General features: G+C 40.5%; 1 pseudogene; it reads left to right on the forward strand.

Moving 5' to 3' along the window:
• Nucleotides 1–5472, forward strand: part of LOC140464784 (cytochrome P450 3A40-like) — a 38418-nt pseudogene extending 32946 nt beyond the window's left edge.
• Nucleotides 5473–6405: the final 933 nt, after the last annotated feature.

The following is a 6405-nucleotide window of genomic DNA, read 5'->3' on the forward strand; positions in this document are numbered from 1 at the left end:
TTGATGCTTGGTGTCCATTATCCCCATGTTTGTTAGCTTCGTTGAAATATGAGGAGCTTTCAGCCTTCACCCAGCTGTAGTAATGGGTTTGATATTCTAACCATTCCAGGGAATGCAATATCTGAATTCTCAGTTAGATTCATTTGTGATTATTTGATGTATGACCTTCATTTTGGTCTCCCCATTATTCATACATCATCTGTACCATTAAAAACAGCAGAGAATGTTTCTCTTCTCCTGTAACTAAATATTTCAATTTTCTAAATTTCACTAATGGCATCTTGTTTTTTTTCCTTTAAAGGCTCTTCTCACATACGATGGAGTGATGCAGTTGGAATATATGGACATCTGAAACCCTACAAATGTTCCCCCCTGCCCCCCCGTATTGAAAGAGTGTGCAAGAAAGATGTCCAGCTCAATGGGATAACTGTTCCAAAGGGGACTGTAGTCATGGTTCCTGCCTACATCCTGCACCATGATCCAAAATACTGGCCAGAACCTGAAGAGTTTAGACCTGAAAGGTATTACTGCACTCTCTGCTGTACATGACTAGGCTGTTTCCATTGATAATACAAAAACAGTTGCAGCAGAATCAAAGAGTAACTTGTCTGAATCCCATTAAGTGCTGTAAACACTTTATTAACATACTAATTTACAGAATACTGATCACTGCCCCTCTCATGCAGTTTTAATCCTCTCTTCCTAAAGAGTCAACTCATGGTTGTTGATGTCAGTATTATATCATCATTGACATTTATCCCCATTATACTACAGAGGTAATCCATGCTACCCATGGCCTCTGCTTCTACAAATTGGATGAATGTCAATTTTGTGTTTTTAATTTGCCTTTTTGGGATTTTTAACTAGCCCAGCACTGGGCTCTGAGCTGCATCAACTCCATATTTTACCGAAGTGCTGTTTACATTATAATACCGATCACAACCTCAGTTTCTGACTTGGCACCTTTTCATTTCTTCTGCCTTGACTCGGTGGTCTTTGTTTCAACAAAAGGCTAGGATTTGATGATCTATTCAGCTGATGGAACTTTAAACACAGTTGTATTGACCGTGTCGTGATTCGGAGCAAAATACTTTTTTTTGGAATCCTGAAGATTTTGATTTTTGAGGTTAAGTAGCTTCTGATGCAGTTTACAATTTGTTTGTCATTTTCATTGTAAAGCTACCAGAAAATGGAAGGCAGGTTGCCGGCACCTGTTGTGGTCTATTATGTTCCCACTAGTTAAGATCTATTCACTCTGACTAAAGATCCATCTTGATAACTGGGATGATGCATTTGTCAGAGGCACCAGCTTTGGGCAGAACAGCATCCTCTTTGAATACCAACATACACTGCCTGCTTTCTAACAAGTATAGTGATCAGACCCAGACATAAGCAATTCTTATGTTGAGCCTCAGTAGCCCAATAATACAACATTGCTAAAACAACTCCAGTGAGGCCAACTAACTCAACATTGAGTAGATGTGTCGTTTATGTTCAAAACACCCTTTTAGATACCGGAGTTGTGTATTGTTCCTTATTTTCAATGGGCTACAGAGCTGAACTATTACCTACAAAGAGCTAAATGTGATATCTTCAGACTGACTGAGAAGCCTTCATTTTGTAAAGACACATCAATTATTCATATAAACAACACATAACAACCCTCGCTGTCGTGAAGCCTAAAATGTAATCTAACAAAGTTCCACAAGATATTCCCGAAGAAGGGTCATTGGACCCGAAAGATTAATTCTGCTTTCTCTCCGCAAATGCTGTTTGACCTGCAGAGTTTTTCCAGCAATTTCTGTTTTTGTTCCACAAGACATTTGTTGGTTGAACTCAAGATGTTAGCAACTCGAAGTAAACTTGTAAACTGGCCAAAAAGTAGAAAGCATTTTGTACCTGATTGGAGAAATGGAGGATATCCTGCTTAGAGGGTCCCAAGCTCAATACTGGGGATCATTATTATTTCCAACTTTCATAAGTCACCATGACCCTCTCTCATTTAGTGTTATCAAAGTAGGAGTGGAACTATTGAAGCTCCAGACTTGAACAGTGCCTGGAAATGGACCACTGAATGGCAACTAAAACTTGCAATTGTATGTGAGGAATTGCCCACAGGAAGTAAGTGAGCTGCTGTCCACAAATATCAAATTTCTTTTTCTGTGTTGTTTTCCCCTTTCTCAATGTCTTTGTAATTCAGTTTTACAGAGAGCAATAAATAATTGGGACCTATATATGGTTTAAGGGAAGAGTTGAAATATCTGAAATCAGCATAATAAAAACATTTTAATTCTATACTTTGTTTTTATTAAAGTAATTTCACATTTCATCAATATTTTTCAAGACCTGTGAGGCTATTCTGTAAAATAAACCGCCACTGCTAAAATCCCAGGGCAATATCCATCAACAAAATGCAACTTTTCCTCGGTTCTTAAAGTCATATAAATAAGGAATAAGAGTAGTTTATCAGTTCATTGATTTGCTGTCTGTGGTGAGTTTTCAGCAGTTGTGTGGAGGACACAATCACTGACAGAAACTGCTGAATTTCCTCATTTAAGTGCACATGGCAACATTCAGACTTTGAAGTAATGACTTCCAGCACTGACAGTTCCACTAACATTACTACCACAAAATCAAGTCAGTGCTGAACAAACAGTGATAGTTTTTTTTTCTTGTTATAAATTTGAAATCCAAACAGGTGTCTCATTTACAACAATGATCAGATGCTGCCGTTATTAAAGGTGCCTGTCACAGAGTGTCTGAGCCAACTGCTGGTTCAGGTACTTTGTTTTAATGTGCACTTTTGGGATGCTGTGACATGCATTATGCTCCAGTTTTACCATTTGGGATGCTAGGCAAGTGTTGGATCAAGATTGTGCATACTCTCAATAGATTACACACGTCACGTCACATTCTGGACTCCAAGTTTGACACGCAGTGGTTGTGTAACACCAACTCCATATCAGCAAGTAAAGGAATGCTGGGACAGAACCATCATTACCATTTTAAATTTTGTATTAGACCGTAGAATATAGAAGCATAATTAGGCCCTGCAGCCTATCGAGTCTGCTCAGCCATTCAATTATGGCTGATATATTTCTCATGATGATTACTGCCTTCTCCCTCTGACTCTTGATCCCAAGAACCTAACTACCTCTGCCTTAAACTTAGTCAATGACTTGGCCTCCACAGCTCCATGTGGTAATAAGTTCCAAGAGTAATCACTCTCTGGATGAAGAGATTCCCCCTCATCTCAGTTCGAAAGAGTTGTCCCTTCACTGTGAGGCTGTATCTTTGGATCCTAGTCTCTCCTCCTAGTACAAACATCTTGTCCACATCCACGCTATCCAGACCTCTTGAGATTCTGGTAAATTTCCATCAAATTCTTCCCCATCTCAAAGTCCTGCCAAACTACATTGAATACAGACCCAAAGTCCTCAACAACTACTCAAATGGCAATGCCTTCATCCCCAGGAACATTCTTGTAAACCCCCTCTGCAACGTCCTCCAATGCCATAATATCCTTCCTTAAATATGGGGCCCAAAACTGCTCACAATATTCTGAATCTGCCCACAAACTTGTACAGCCTCAGCAGAACATTTCTGCTCTTGTAATCTAGCCCTTCTGAAATGAATGCTCATATTACATTGCCTTCGAACTGCCACCTGGACCTGCATGTTAACCTGAACTAGGACTTATATCCAGTACATAACCTCACACTTTCCCATATTGATTTCCATCTGCCACTTCTTTGCTCATTCTCTTAGCCTGTCCAAGACCTTCTGCAGCTTCCCTCCATCCTCAACACGACCTGTCCCCCCACCGATCTTTGTCTCATCTGCAAGCCTGGCGACAATGCCCTTAGTTCCTTTGTCTAGATTGTTAATGCATAGTGTGAATAATTATGGTTCCAACGCTGACCCTTGCGGAACTCCACTAGTCACTGGCTGCCACCCTGAAAAACATCCCTTTGTCCCCTTCTCTGACTTCTGCCAGTCAGCCAATCCTCTATCCATGCCAGTACCTTGCCCCTAACAACATGGACTCTTACCTTATTTGGTGCGACACCTTGTCAGAGTCATTCTGGAAATCCAAACTGACCATGTCAACTGGTGTTCCTTTGTCTAATTTGCTTGTTACCTCAAAGAATTCTAACAGTTCGTCAGGCAAATGTCCCCTTTGATGAAGCCATACTGACTCTGCCCCATTTTCCCATGCATTTCTAAGTACTCCACAACCTCATCTTTAATGGATTCAAATTTTACCAATGACCACCATCAGGCTAACTGGCATAGTTTCTGTATTCTGCCTCCCTCACTCTGGCTTTTTAAACACTGGTGTTACATTAGCCATTAGCCTCTGGAACCATCCCAGACTCCAGTGATTCCTGAACGATTACCACCAATGACTCTACAATCTCCACAGTGGTCTTGTTCAGATCTCAGCGGTGTAGTCCAAATTTCGGACCTTTCAGCTTTGTCAGCACCTTCTCTTTCAGTAACCAAAAGAGAAAATACTGGAAAATCTCCAGGCCTGGCAACATCTGCAAGGAGAGAAAAGAGCTGACGTTTCGAGTTTAACTGACCCTCTGTCAAAGCCTGCCAGGCCTGCTGAGATTTTCCAGCATTTTCTCTTTTGGTTTCAGATTCCAGCATCTGCAGTAATTTGCTTTTATCCTTCTCCTTCAGTGGTGGCCACTACTCCTACCTCTGCCCCGACTCCATTGAAGTTCCGGTATGTTACTGGTGAATTCCACTGTGAAAACTCTGTTCTCCAGTCACCTGAAGATACATCTACCTCACCTGCACCTTAGCCAATTTGACAATGGTCTCTTTCCCTTTTGTTTTGCCAATATAACTAGGTTCAGTAAAGAGAATAAGGAGTCTCGGAATCCAAATATCTTCTTGCCATTTGGAGTGGGCCCTCGGAACTGCATCGGGATGCGATTTGCTCAACTTATGATGAGGATGGCACTTGCTTCATTCTTGCAACATTTGACCATTGTGCCATGCAAGGAGACACCGGTGAGAATTTCAGCATATAAAAAATTATCTGAAAGTGTAAATGTGTTTTGAAGTTGGATTTAAAAATTAAGTGGATAATGGGACAGGAAGGAGATCATGGCCTGGATACATAAAACTTTTCAGTCAAACATTCCCATTGCCCTCCTCACCATTGCTCATTCTATTCCAGATCCCACTAGAAATGGATGTGAAAGGACCCATGCATCCCAAAAAACCCGTGATCCTGAAATTTGTGCCACGGGTGAATGCTGATTCAAGGGAATAAGGCAGTGGTCCACTTGGAGCTGTTAAAATATTTAGGAGCGTGAATGCCTTGAACCAAAGAGAAATGGGCTGTATCACTGCAAAGGAAATAAAAATACATGGATAAACAATAAGTCTGTCTCATCAGAGGAAGCCGGGATTAAGTGATGAGGATCTATGATCTTCAGATGCTGTGACTGAATGTTGAGTATATTATAACAGAGTATGCAATAGGTAAACACACTAAAGTAATACTGTAATAATTAGAATTTTAAAAAGTTTTGTTCACATTTTTGATATTTTAATGAATAATTTTGTGACTACAGTCTATTTTGAAAGATGGATATGTGTTGTTTCTAATGTACCGTACTAAGTGTTTTCTAGTGAAAACATTCACTCAATTCTGTTAAGCAATTTGCATTTATAATTTTAAAAAAATACAATATCAAATTTTGACTAGCTGTGTCTGAATTTCAAATTTGGATCTGATCAATGCCGGACTTGTAAAGAACAATTTAATGTACACCTAGACCCACTGAGACAGGGAGCATGCAAACTTTATTCTGCCATTGTATCAATACGAAGTGAAGCATGGAATATGTTGCAGTCTGCCCCAGCAGCATTCGCAATCAGTATGAAAGATGATTAGCCTGCAGATCTTAATGCTGCTACAAAGACACTGTGCTTGGGGACTCAAATCCATTCATAGACTGGACCAGGATACACCTCTGGGCTCTTAGCTTACTGTCAGTGCTGACTCTCTCTGAGCCTATCAGGATGTTTGCAGCATGTCTGTCTTGCCTTGCTGTTACTGTTGGTGCAGATAGATGTTCTGAGTGAGTGGCAGCACAGTGATCATGTTACATTAGTGGTGTTGGGATAGGTGAGGCTATGTATAAAGATGCTGCAGGCCAACATTGCTCTAGTTTTCCTGATTAATTAGTGCAATGCCAACCTCTGTAGACAAAGAGCTGCGGAGGTTGTTCTAAGATGTTGGTGTCTTGTGTCCAACATTGAGGGCCGAAGGAACACGCAGTGAGCTGGAGTTGCCAGGTATGCATTCTGATTGTTGTTTTGGAAATTCTTGACATCAAGTTTCTATCTGACACATGGCAGAATGGAAAACTGAATATCAAT

This window comes from Chiloscyllium punctatum, chromosome 40 (genome assembly GCF_047496795.1).
Source record: "Chiloscyllium punctatum isolate Juve2018m chromosome 40, sChiPun1.3, whole genome shotgun sequence".
NCBI lineage: Eukaryota > Metazoa > Chordata > Chondrichthyes > Orectolobiformes > Hemiscylliidae > Chiloscyllium > Chiloscyllium punctatum.